General features: G+C 38.9%; 1 pseudogene; it reads right to left on the bottom strand.

Moving 5' to 3' along the window:
• Window positions 1-2781: 2781 nt before the first annotated feature.
• Window positions 2782-11193, bottom strand: LOC109557857 (small ribosomal subunit protein eS24 pseudogene; annotated as a pseudogene).
• Between the last annotated feature and the right edge of the window lie 842 nt (window positions 11194-12035).

Here is a 12035-nt window from a genome sequence, read left to right as displayed (position 1 = left end):
TAAATATCTTAGAATTTTATTTGTCAAGTATATTTCAATAAAGCTGGGAAAAAGCACAGTTTTTCGATGTTTCTTTGACTTTCAACCTTGACACTTGTGAAGAGTTCTGGCTGAACATTTTGTAAAGTGTCCCTGTATATGGATTTATCTGATGATTCCTGATGATTAGATTCCAATTATACATTTTTGGTAAAATGCAACATAAGTAAAGTTGTGTTCTTATTTTATCCTGTCAAGTGATAGGTGATTTCAGTTTGTCTCATAATTGATAACATTAACTTTGATCATTTCATTAAGAAGTAGGCATCACCACTGTAAAATTACTCTTTTTCCTTTTGTAATTAAAAAAGCATTTTTTTAATTGAGCAGGTATTTTGAGAGTATGTAAATGTCCCATTTTGCATTGACTTTCATCCACTAGATATAGCATCTATCTATATTTCTTGCTTGATTACTACTATGATGGTCCATTAGTTTCACTACATTTATTAGTCATCATTCTACTACAGAGAAAATCTTTCCCTTCTCTCCATTTATTTGTTATTTTAAATCTTTATATCAAGGTGAATTCATGAATTTTGTTTTATTCAGCAGGTTATATTTTTTTAGCATTGTTATTTAATTTTTTGCTCAAATTTTCCCAGATTTGGCCAGTGGGGTCCCTTTCAAGCTGACATCTATGTCATTTTGACAAAACCTCATCTTTGTGCACTTTCTTTCTCTCTAGCATGTTAGATGCTTCGGGATTATCTTGTAATTTCTCTGCCCTGCCCTGTAATCAATCACTTTAAAAGATCCCTGGAAGTGGAAGTTTAGTTCAGTTCAGTTCAATTGCTCAGTCGTGTCCGACTCTTTGCGACCCCATGAATCGCAGCATGCCAGGCCTCCCTGTCCATCACCAACTCCCGGAGTTCACCCAGACTCACGTCCATTGAGTCAGTGATACCATCCAGCCATCTCATCCTCTGTCGTCCCCTTCTCCTCCTGCCCCCAATCCCTTCCAGCATCAGTCTTTTCCAAAGAGTCAACTCTTTGCATGAGGTGGCCAAAGTACTGTAAGTGGAAAATGACACTGAATATTTGGAAACTAAGATCTGAGTGCTAGATATGCTTGTGGCTAATAAGAGTTTGCTGCCCCTAGATCTTTTTAATGGACAGAGCTGGGATTATATGTATGATTATACACACATATACATATACACATTTACATACATGTTTATTTCTATATCTAATATACTGAAAGCATGAGTTAATATTAGCTTCCAGCTCCAGTCCAACACCACAGTTCATTTTAATTTTCTCCTTTTCCACATTTGTAAATCTCTTCTCCCCCAGTAGAAACTTGGCTGCCATTACCTTTAACATGTTTTTGTATTAGATCACTTCTTGCTGAATATAACCAGTTTCCTGATGCTGCTACCAGCCCTCACTTCCTCATGGCTGAACTCTTCACTCTCTACTCATCTTTTCCTTTTTAGATCTTGACATCTGACTTTAAGCTTCCTCTGACCGTGGCCCATTCATTGATGTCTTCCTCATCCCATCGATTCTTATGTATTGCACAGGTTTGCTGCCCCTTAACTCTACCCTGCATGAATGTTAATTTTCTGGGCTTCGGAGTAAATTATTTAGGAAGGCAGGAAGAATACTAGGTTGCCATTTTTAATGGAATGGTCAGGAAACACCTTGCTAAGAAGATTAAATTTGAGGGATGGTTTGAGGTTGGTGAGGGAGTGAATCCTGCAGGTATTTGGAGAAGAGTATTCCAGGCAGCGGTAGTAACATGTGCAAAGGCCCTGAGGCACAAAGATATCCTGTGAGTTAAAGGCAAGGAGGCCACCATCACTGAAGCAAATGAGCAAAGGAGAGAGTGATAAATCAGGTCAGAGAGGTATCAGGAGGCCAGATTCTATAGGACTTTGTGGACCAATGCACAGTTTTGGCTCTTCTCTAAGTAAGCTGGAGTGCCATAGGAGGGCTTTGAGCAACAGAGCAATGAATTTCACTTTGGGTTTAAAAGGTGACATTGGTTCCTATGTTGAGAATAAACTCTGTATGTGAGTGGTGATGAGGGGATGGAGGGAGATGGAAGTTGAAAGCAAGTAAAACAGCCAAAAATACTCTTAGAGTGATGAGAAGAGAAATTAGCTATGGAGGTCATGCAAAGTGGTCAGGATCTGGATATATTTTGAAGGGAAAGCTGATGGGATTTGTGATGGGTTAGATATAGAGCTTTGTATAAAAGATATATAGGTAACACATACTTAATCACTGAAATGTAAGCTTAAGGGAGTCAGAGATGAGAGTTGGACTATAAAGAAAGCTGAGCACAGAAGAATTGATGCTTTTGAACTATGGTGTTTGAGGGGACTCTTGAGAGTCCCTTGGACTGCAAGGAGATACAACCAGTCCATCCTAAAGGAGATCAGTCCTGGGTGTTCCTTGGAAGGACTGATGTTGAAGCTGAAACTCCAGTACTTTGGCTACCTAATGCGAAGAGCTGACTCATTTGAAAAGACCCTGATGCTGGGAAAGATTGAAGGCGGGAGAAGGAGACGACAGAGGATGAGATGGTTGGATGGCATCACCGACTCAATGGGCATAAGTTTGAGTAAACTCCGGGAGTTGGTGATGGACAGGGAGGCCTGGAGTGCTGTAGTCCATGGGTTCGCAAAGAGTCGGACATGACTGAGCAACTGAACTGAACTGAACTGTACTGAAAATGTTTTAGTTTATTTTCTTTTTCATGAAAAATCTGCACAATCACCACAGATACAGTCTGTTGTCCAATCTCCAGCTCACTTTTTGCCAGCACCAACATTGGCCTTTGCATTCCCCCTGACTTTCTGCATTCTGTTCTTGCATTTCTTTTACTGTTTTCTTGAGGTCTTTTTCTTCTCATATAGGCCACGTCTTGCAAGCCTGTGTTTGCGCTCATTCTTCTTTGCATAATCCAGGGAATGGTAAATCATGCCAAAGCCAATTGTCTTGCCACCACCAAAATGGGTTCTGAATCCAAATACAAAGATGACATCTGGTGTGGTCTTGTACATTTGGCCAGTTTTTCCCGAATTTCTGTTTTACGTACTGTTGCCTTTCCAGGGTGAAGAACATCGATGACCATTTGTTTCCGCTGAAGCAGTCAGTTGGTCATGAACTTCCTGGTCTGGATAGTTACTGTGTCTTTCACGATGGCAGCTGATCTTTAAGCAGCCAGGGAGGAAAAGAGCGGAGTCAGAGATCTTTGTTTTTGATCAGTTTTTCTTACTGTTATAGCCCCAGCTCCTAGAATTATACTTGGCATGTATCAAATATTCAACAAATAATCGTTGAATGAAAAAAAAAAAAAAGAAATAGGAATCCTAGTCTTTGTACTTTTTGAGGAATTTGCATTTTTTCCTTTAATGGGGTGTGTGGAAATTACCACTAAAAAATATTGGGAAGCCTGTATTTAGTCAACTGATAAAATGTGACATGAGTACAATGAAAAGGACTCAAAAGGGCCAATGAAATTATACTTTCAAATACTTACTGTTACTAAAAATATCTTCTAGAAACCAAAACAAGGGAAACTGAAATGTTCTGATTGTGTTCAGTAGTTCACTTCAGGGTAGCAGTTCTCACTATGCATATGTGAATTATGGTGCACATGGATGAGTGGTAAGAAATTTACTACCTACAGTGAGGAAGAGCCAAAATTTGAGTAGGATTTGCTTGAAGTAATAAAATAAGAGCACATATGATGATCATTTTTATTATAATAGATCATCCCTTTTTTTGAACCAAAGAAAGCAGAACATTTGCAGCAAGCATGCTGGAAAATGTACATTAACTACAGTGTCTCATTTATCCCACACCCACAGTGTAGATTGGTACAAACTTTATAGAAAGATATTGACAGTATATACTGTCAATATATACTTAAGAGAAATCTTAAGGATATATATATATATGAAATATATATACTTAATTGGAAGTCTTAAACATCTGTGATAGTTGACACCATGATTCCTACTCCATATCCCCCTTAGGGTTGTTTATATACATGGATTGGCCTATTTCACCAACCTAGCTACACAAAAGGTCACATTTAGTTTAAAAAATTTATGTAAATTTGTCAAGCTTCCGCAGACTCAAAGTAGTGGAACATCTGGTCACTCACTTTTGAAGTTGTTCCCATGTACATTGTTGAAAAATTTAGTGGGCTTAATTGGCCAAAATGATTGTCTTTCCCAGAGATACTCTAGGCAGAAGGGCAACCAAAGAATGTGACTGACCCTCTGGTTTATCTTGCCACTAACATTTTATTCCACCCACATTCCTACTATCCATGTCATTGGCTATGATAATGGCATTATCATCACTATGATGACTGGCACAGGCCACAAAAGTTCTATTTGCAGATCTAACTCTCTTAGTCTTATAGTCAGGCATGAGTGACCCACTATTTAGTTACCCACAGATGCAGCTTTTATGATTACAAAATGTTACATATGTTTATAGATAATACAAAAACTAACCACCAATTAACGTTTCAGACCATTTCTCTCTCTGTTTTGGGGTTCTTGCTGTAGTTCTTTTTTTAATGTTTAGCTATTGCACTTAATATTGTATTTTTTTGTACTTTTGATTTTTATAAAACGTAATTTTAAATAGTCGCAATATATAACATTATATTACCAAATTTATCTAAGTAATCCCTGAAGAAGTGGGACTGATTGAATTTAAGTTGCTTTTTGGTCACTTTTTCCTTTTTCTGTGTTCCTAATGCTAGGATTTCAGTTGAACAGGTGAGGGGATTAAAGAGTTGGACTTTTAAAAGGAACCATCGATGGAAATCAGATTGGGGCAAATAAACTGACATATAAAAGAATTTATTGCATGTATAGGTAACTAGCCCCATTATAGTTCTCACTTTAAACCGTGTTCTGACTCAGGCCTGGAGGGGGAGGAATCACAGGGTGGTGGCTCCAGCTACACATCATTTGTTTTCTTCCCGGGTTGTATTTGCATGATACTGAAACAACCCCACTGAGTAATTAAATTCAACAAAAATATGCCTTTCTTGTTTCAAATCCTGTCATGCTACTAATGGCTACTAGAGGGCAGCAGAAACCAGGAACTGGCAGGAAAAGCAGTAACTTGAATAGACTGAAGAGGCTCTGCCCAGACCTGAGAACCATCTGTTCAGGGTTGAGACAGAAGATCGGGTTCAAAGAGTCTGTCTTAAAGGCCGCTTCAGTTACTTGAGAAGAAAACAAAATAAAGGAATAACAAGAGTGGCAAACCTTAAAAGTTTTGGAGGATTGAAACAAACAGATGGGGACTAGCGGGAATCACCAAGGGTAAGCCAAAAGCCACAGGTGACCAGGTTACGCATTCGAAGGAGAGAGTAGAGGTGAAGCTGTGGTAAGGTCTCAAGTGCCTGGATCAGGGAAGCAAGACATCTGAACGGAACTGGGGGTGTCAGAGGGCTATGACCACATGCCATCATCCGAGCAGACCCTCCACTGAAGAGCCCACAGGCGAGGGCAGCAGCTGAGCAAATGTTAAGGCATAACAATCTCAAGAGGTTATCTCCTGAGAGATAACATGTTAATAAGATGGTTTCTAATTTATGGTAGTAGAAAGAACATTGGGCAGGAATTGAGATCTGGATTTAAGATCTAGCCATCAACTAGTTGTAGGACTATAAAAAAGTGTCTTACATTTCTTTGGCTTCTGGGTTATCATGGACAAATTGGGGGGTTGGATTGGATGAATTCTATGATACCTAAGGTACTTGAAATTCTAGGGATGAACTGATTGGTCACCAAAGCCATCACCCAGTTGCACTGTGTAGGTAGGCTGAGATGATAGTCCAGCATTCATCTTCCCGTAGTCTACACACTGTCCTCACGCAGCTAGCCAGACGGTTACAGTCCCACCGTTTTTCATTTGTACTTCTGTGAAGATAGAAGCCAGACTACTTGATGTTTCATACTGTGTACTTGTGAAAAAGAAAGAAGGACCAAGCTTTCCCAGGATTTGATGATCCTGTTTCAAATACAGTGGTGTGTGTCTTTGGGAAATCTTAAAAACAAAACAAACTGCAAAAGAAAGCACATAAACTCACTGTTGCAGTTCAGACTATAGTTGCTGATACTTTGTGTTTGAGTTAGGGCGACTTTTAGGATCTTTAAGATATTTTAGACTTTTCTAATCAGAGCTTATATTTTGAATTCTAAAGTACTAGAAAATGATAAGCCCATTGTCAAAATGTTCATCATTTCCTTAACTATCACTGTAGGATTACAAACAACATTTTTAGTTTTAAATCTCTTAAATTTATTTGTAATCTTATTTAAAATGGGCATTATTGCTGTTTGAACTTTATACCTTTATGGAAGAATTTAGTAAGTAGATAATTCTCAAGAGGCTGGTTTATAGTTGTTAGACTATAAGCATTTTTGAAAACATACTCTTGAGAATGGACATGGAAGAATGTGGACATTTAAAATCTTCAAACAACTTTAAGTCTGCTTTAAATAAAATTTGACCTGCTTTTTCATCTAATTTATATAAAGAATTAAAAAATATTAAAAGTGATGCATAGTTGTATTGATTTTTGAAGCAGGCAGATATCATAGACATTGTCTGGAACAAGTGGTTCTTGACCTTTTCACTGCTAAAGGCTCTTTTAATTAATTTTTCTCCAGTGATTCAACATTTTGAAATATTTTGTCTATTTTTCCTCACCAAGAGCACTCCTTAAATGATAATTAGGTTTTTCATTTTAAATTAATCTGAACACATAACTACTGATCTCTTTAGCATGAGTTCAGCAATGACACCATCCTGAGATAATGAAATTCTACCATGTAAAAAAATTCTAGTATTTAGTGCAGACTTACTGTGAAAAAATACATTAATTCTATTATAGTTTTGAAATTTTGAAAATAGTTTCAGAACTCTGGGGAACTACTTCTTTTCCCTACCTCTCCCAGTTTACAGATATGTAACTCAGTCAGTTGTTTAGTCAACCTGATACAAGTCCAGGGCTCTATCTACAATACTGAGTGTTCCCTCTTCTATAGGATTAATCATTACAGTTTATGGTAATGAATGTAGTTAAGTTCATACTTCTCACAAAAAAGTGAATCTAGAAATTTGGATTGGTTGATATTCTTTCTTTCTTTTTTTTTCATAGATGGCAAACTGAACAAATTTAAATTTAGGAGGCATCCCAGGCAGCAGATTTAAGGAACTAAATTCTAGACATTTCTTGGAATGTAAGTTCTTCCTTTTGGAATCCTTCAAGAGTTGAGATATTATTTAGTTTTGACAGCATGTTGATGTGACTAATTTCATTACTTAAAATTTACTGCTTACTAACTTAGTTGCAAAAAGAAAAATTTTAAATCCTGACCCCATAGAAGCCAAACAATGACACTGTATTTGCGAGTGTGTGTCTTTGTGTTTGGCCATTACAGAATCAGCCTTCCTTTTCCTGTCCATAAACATGTAACATATGTATAGTTTTCTAGAAGTAAGAATGAAGACTGAGTACTCCTGAAATATCAAAGTATAGGTTACCTATACTTTCTACTCAAGGAACTAGCTTGAGCTCTTCCTCTCTCCCTCTCTCTATATATGGCCAAAGCTATCGCTTGACATTTGCTTCTGTGATGCCTTCAGTTCAGTTCACTTCAGTTCAGTTGCTCAGTCATGTCTGACTCTTTGTGACCCCATGAATCACAGCACGCCAGGCCTCTCTGTCCATCACCAACTTGCAGAGTTCACTCAAACTCATGTCCATCGAATCGGTGATGCCATCCAGCCATCTTATCCTCTGTCATCCCCTTCTCCTCCTGCCCCCAATCCCTCCCGGCATCAGAGTCTTTTCCAATGAGTCAACTCTTTGCATGAGGTGGCCAAAGTACTGGAGTTTCAGCTTTAGCATCAGTCCTTCCAATGAACACCCAGGACTGATCTCCTTTAGAATGGACTGATTGGATCTCCTTGCAGTCCAAGGGACCCTCAAGAGTCTTCTCCAACACCACAGTTCAAAAGCATCAATTCTTACGCGCTCAGCCTTCTTCACAGTCCAACTTTCACATACATACATGACTACTGGAAAAACCATAGCCTTGACTAGATGGACCTTTGTTGGCAAAGTAATGTCTCTGCTTTTTACTATGCTATCTAGGTTGGTCATAACTTTCCTTCCAAGGAGTAAGCGTCTTTTAATTTCATGGCTGCAATCACTATCTGCAGTGATTTTGGAGCCCCCCAAAATAAAGTCTGACATTATTTCCACTGTTTCCCCATCTATTTCCCATGAAGTGATGGGACCAGATGCCATTATCTTCATTTTCTGAATGTTGAGCTTTAAGCCAACTTTTTATCTCTCCACTTTCACTTTCATCAGAGGCTTTTTACTTCCTCTTCACTTTCTGCCATAAGGGTGGTGTCATCTGCATATCTGAGGTTATTGAGATTTCTCCTGGCAATCTTGATTCCAGCTTGTGCTTCTTCCAGCCCAGTGTTTCTCATGATGTACTCTGCATATAAGTTAAATAAGCAGGGTGACAATATACAGCCTTGACGTACTCCTTTTCCTATTTGGAACCAGTCTGTTGTTCCATGGCCAGTTCTAACTGTTGCTTCCTGACCTGCATATAGGTTTCTCAAGAGGCAGATCAGGTGGTCTGATATTCCCATCTCTTTCAGAATTTTCCACAGTTTATTGTGATCCACACAGTCAAAGTCTTTGACATAGTCAATAAAGCAGAAGTAGATGTTTTTTCTGGAACTCTCTTCCTTTTTCCATGATCCAGCAGATGCTGGCAATTTGATCTCTGGTTCCTCTGCCTTTTCTAAAACCAGCTTGAACATCTGGAAGTTCATGGCTCATGTATTGCTGAAGCCTGGCTTGGAGAATTTTGAGCATTACTTTACTAGCGTGTGAGACGAGTGTAATTGTGTGGTAGTTTGAGCATTCTTTGGCATTGCCTTTCTTTGGGATTGGAATGAAAACTGACCTTTTCCAGTCCTGTGGCCACTGCTGAGTTTTCCAAATTTGCTGGCATATTGAGTGCAGCACTTTCACAGCATCATCTTTCAGGATTTGAAATAGCTCAACTGGAACTCCATCATCTCCACTAGCTTTGTTTGTAGTGATGCTTTCTAAGGCCCACTTGACTTCACATTCCAGGATGTCTGGCTCTAGGTGAGGATCACACCATCGTGATTATCTGAGTCATGAAGCTCTTTTTTGTACAGTTCTTCTGTGTATTCTTGCCATCTCTTCTTAATATCTTCTGCTTCTGTTAGGTCCATACAATTTCTGTCCTTTATCGAGCCCATCTTTGCATGAAATGTTCCCTTGGTATCTGTAATTTTCTTGAAGAGATCTCTAGTCTTTCCTATTGTGTTGTTTTCCTTTCTTTCTTTGCATTGATTGCTGAGAAAGGCTTTCTTATCTCTCCTTGCTAGTCTTTGGAACTCTGCATTCAGATGCTTATATCTTTCCTTTTCTCCTTTGCTTTTCATTTCTCTTCTTTTCACAGCTATTTTTAAGGCCTCCCTAGACAGCCATTTTGCTTTTTTGCATTTCTTTTCCATGGGGATGGTCTTGATCCCTGTCTTCTGTATAATGTCATGAACCTCCGTCCATAGTTCATCAGGCACTCTATCTATCAGATCTAGTCCCTTAAATCTATTTCTCACTTCCACTGTATAATCATAAGGGATTTGATTTAGGTCATACCTGAATGGTCTAGTGGTTTTCCCTACTTTCTTCAATTTAAGTCTGAATTTGGCAATAAGGAGTTCATGATCTGAGCCACAGTCACCTCCTGGTCTTGTTTTTGCTGACTGTATAGAGCTTCTCCATCTTTGGCTGCAAAGAATATAATCAATCTGATTTTGGTGTTGACCATGTGGTGATGTCCATGTGTAGAGTCTTCTCTTGTGTTGTTGGAAAAGGGTGTTTGCTATGACCAGTGCGTTCTCTTGGCAGAACTTTATTAGCCTTTGTGCTGCTTCACTCTGTACTCCAAGGCCAAATTTGCCTGTTATCCCAGGTTCTTGACTTCCTACTTTTGCATTCCAATCCCCTATAATGAAAAGGACATCTTTTTTGGGTGTTAGTTTTAAAACGTCTTGTAGGTCTTCATAGAACCATTCAACTTCAGCTTCTTCAGTGTTACCAGTTGGGGCATAGTCTTGGATTACTGTGATATTGAATGGTTTACCTTGGAATTGAATAGAGATATTTTTGTTGTTTTTGAGATTGCATCCAAGTACTGCATTTCAGACTCTTTTGTTGACTGTGATGGCTACTCCATTTCTTCTAAGGGATTCCTGCCCACACTAGTAGATATAATGGTCTTCTGAGTTAAATTCACCCATTCCAGTCCATTTTAGTTCACTGATTCCTAGAATGTCGATGTTCACTCTTGCCATCTCCTGTTTGACCACTTCCAATTTGCCTTGATTCATGGACCTAACATTCCAGGTTCCTATGCAATATTGCTCTTTACAGCACTGGATCTTGCTTCTATCACCAGTCACATCCACAACTGGGTATTGTTTTTGCTTTGGCTCCATCCCTTCATTCTTTCTGGAGTTATTTCTCCACTGATCTCCAGTAGTATATTGGGCACCTACTGGCCTGGGGAGTTCAACTTTCAGTGTCGTATCTTTTTGCCTTTTCATACTGTTCATGGGGTTCTCAAGGCAAGAATACTGAAGTGGTTTGCCATTCCCTTCTCCAGTGGACCACATTCTGTCAGACCTCTCCACCATGACCCGCCCATCTTGGGTGGCCCCACATGGCATGGTTTAGTTTCATTGAGTTAGACAAGGCTGTGGTCCATGTGATCAGATTGACTAATTTTCTGTGATTATGGTTTCAGTGTGTCTGCCCTCTGATGCCCTCCCACAACACCTACTGTCTTACTTGGGTTTCTCTTACCTTGGACGTGGGGTATCTCTTCACAGATGCTCCAGCAAAGCGCAGCTGCCGCTCCTTACCTTGGATGAGGGGTATCTCCTCATTGCCGGCCCTCCTGACCTTGAACGTGGAGTAGCTCCTCTCAGCCCTCCTGTGCCCACGCAGCCACCAGCTCCTTGGACTGGGGTAGCTCCTCTCGGCCACAGCCTCTGACCTCGGGCGTGGGGTAGCTCCTCTAGGCCATGCTTCTGCATGGTCCGGCATGTCAGAAGTCCTCTATTAATCTTTTTTCTTAATGAAAATATGCAAATATGTCATCTTGGAGGGTTAAGACAATGGTTTATTATCAGTAAACCAAATCAACCTGAACTATTTTGTTAACTAATAGAGAATAAGGATGAGAAATAGGAAAAATTAAATTTGGAAGAGTGGTAAGATAAAGGACAATGGACTTTAGAATGTTCTAGTGACAGACAATAAAAGCCAGAGTTACTATGAATGCACCAGGGGCCTGGAGTTGAAATCAAAGAATAAGTGAATTTTGTCTTATTCTTAATTTTAAGTTAGTAATATACACAAAATTTTGTTTAGAGGAAAATCAAGCTTTTAAGAATATATTTGAAAAATGCCATATTTTTGTACCTATTTCTGACACTAGTATAGCATTGGGACCCTCACTGCCAGACTTTACATTTAATATGCAGTCACCAATAGAGTAAAATGAAAACTGTATGTGTATATATATTTAAAGATAATTTAAAAAATGACTCCAGTCTTATACATAAAAAATGCATTATATTTGTATTTTTACTTGCCTCCAGAGAACACTTAGAGAAGGGCATTTCTAGAAACAGGATTAAATATTTTGAGTCAAACAATTAGAACTCTTCAATGGCAACTGTTAAAAAAAACACTCAGAACTCCTTGGGGACAGACCATTGTATGGTTTTATAAAGTCTTGTGGCTCATACTTGCATGGTGTGTTAGTGACAAAATCTGGCCTAGAGTCAGATTTCCTGCTCCTCTTGATATGCTCAGTCCACAAAGTAGGACCTTCTGTGCAACTGAAAGTAAACCTAAATTAAGAATGTTTTAG

Source organism: Bos indicus, chromosome 4, assembly GCF_029378745.1.
Source record: "Bos indicus isolate NIAB-ARS_2022 breed Sahiwal x Tharparkar chromosome 4, NIAB-ARS_B.indTharparkar_mat_pri_1.0, whole genome shotgun sequence".
Classification (NCBI taxonomy): domain Eukaryota; kingdom Metazoa; phylum Chordata; class Mammalia; order Artiodactyla; family Bovidae; genus Bos; species Bos indicus.
Note: the sequence above shows the minus strand (reverse complement) of the source record. Positions and strands in the feature narration are given on the sequence as shown.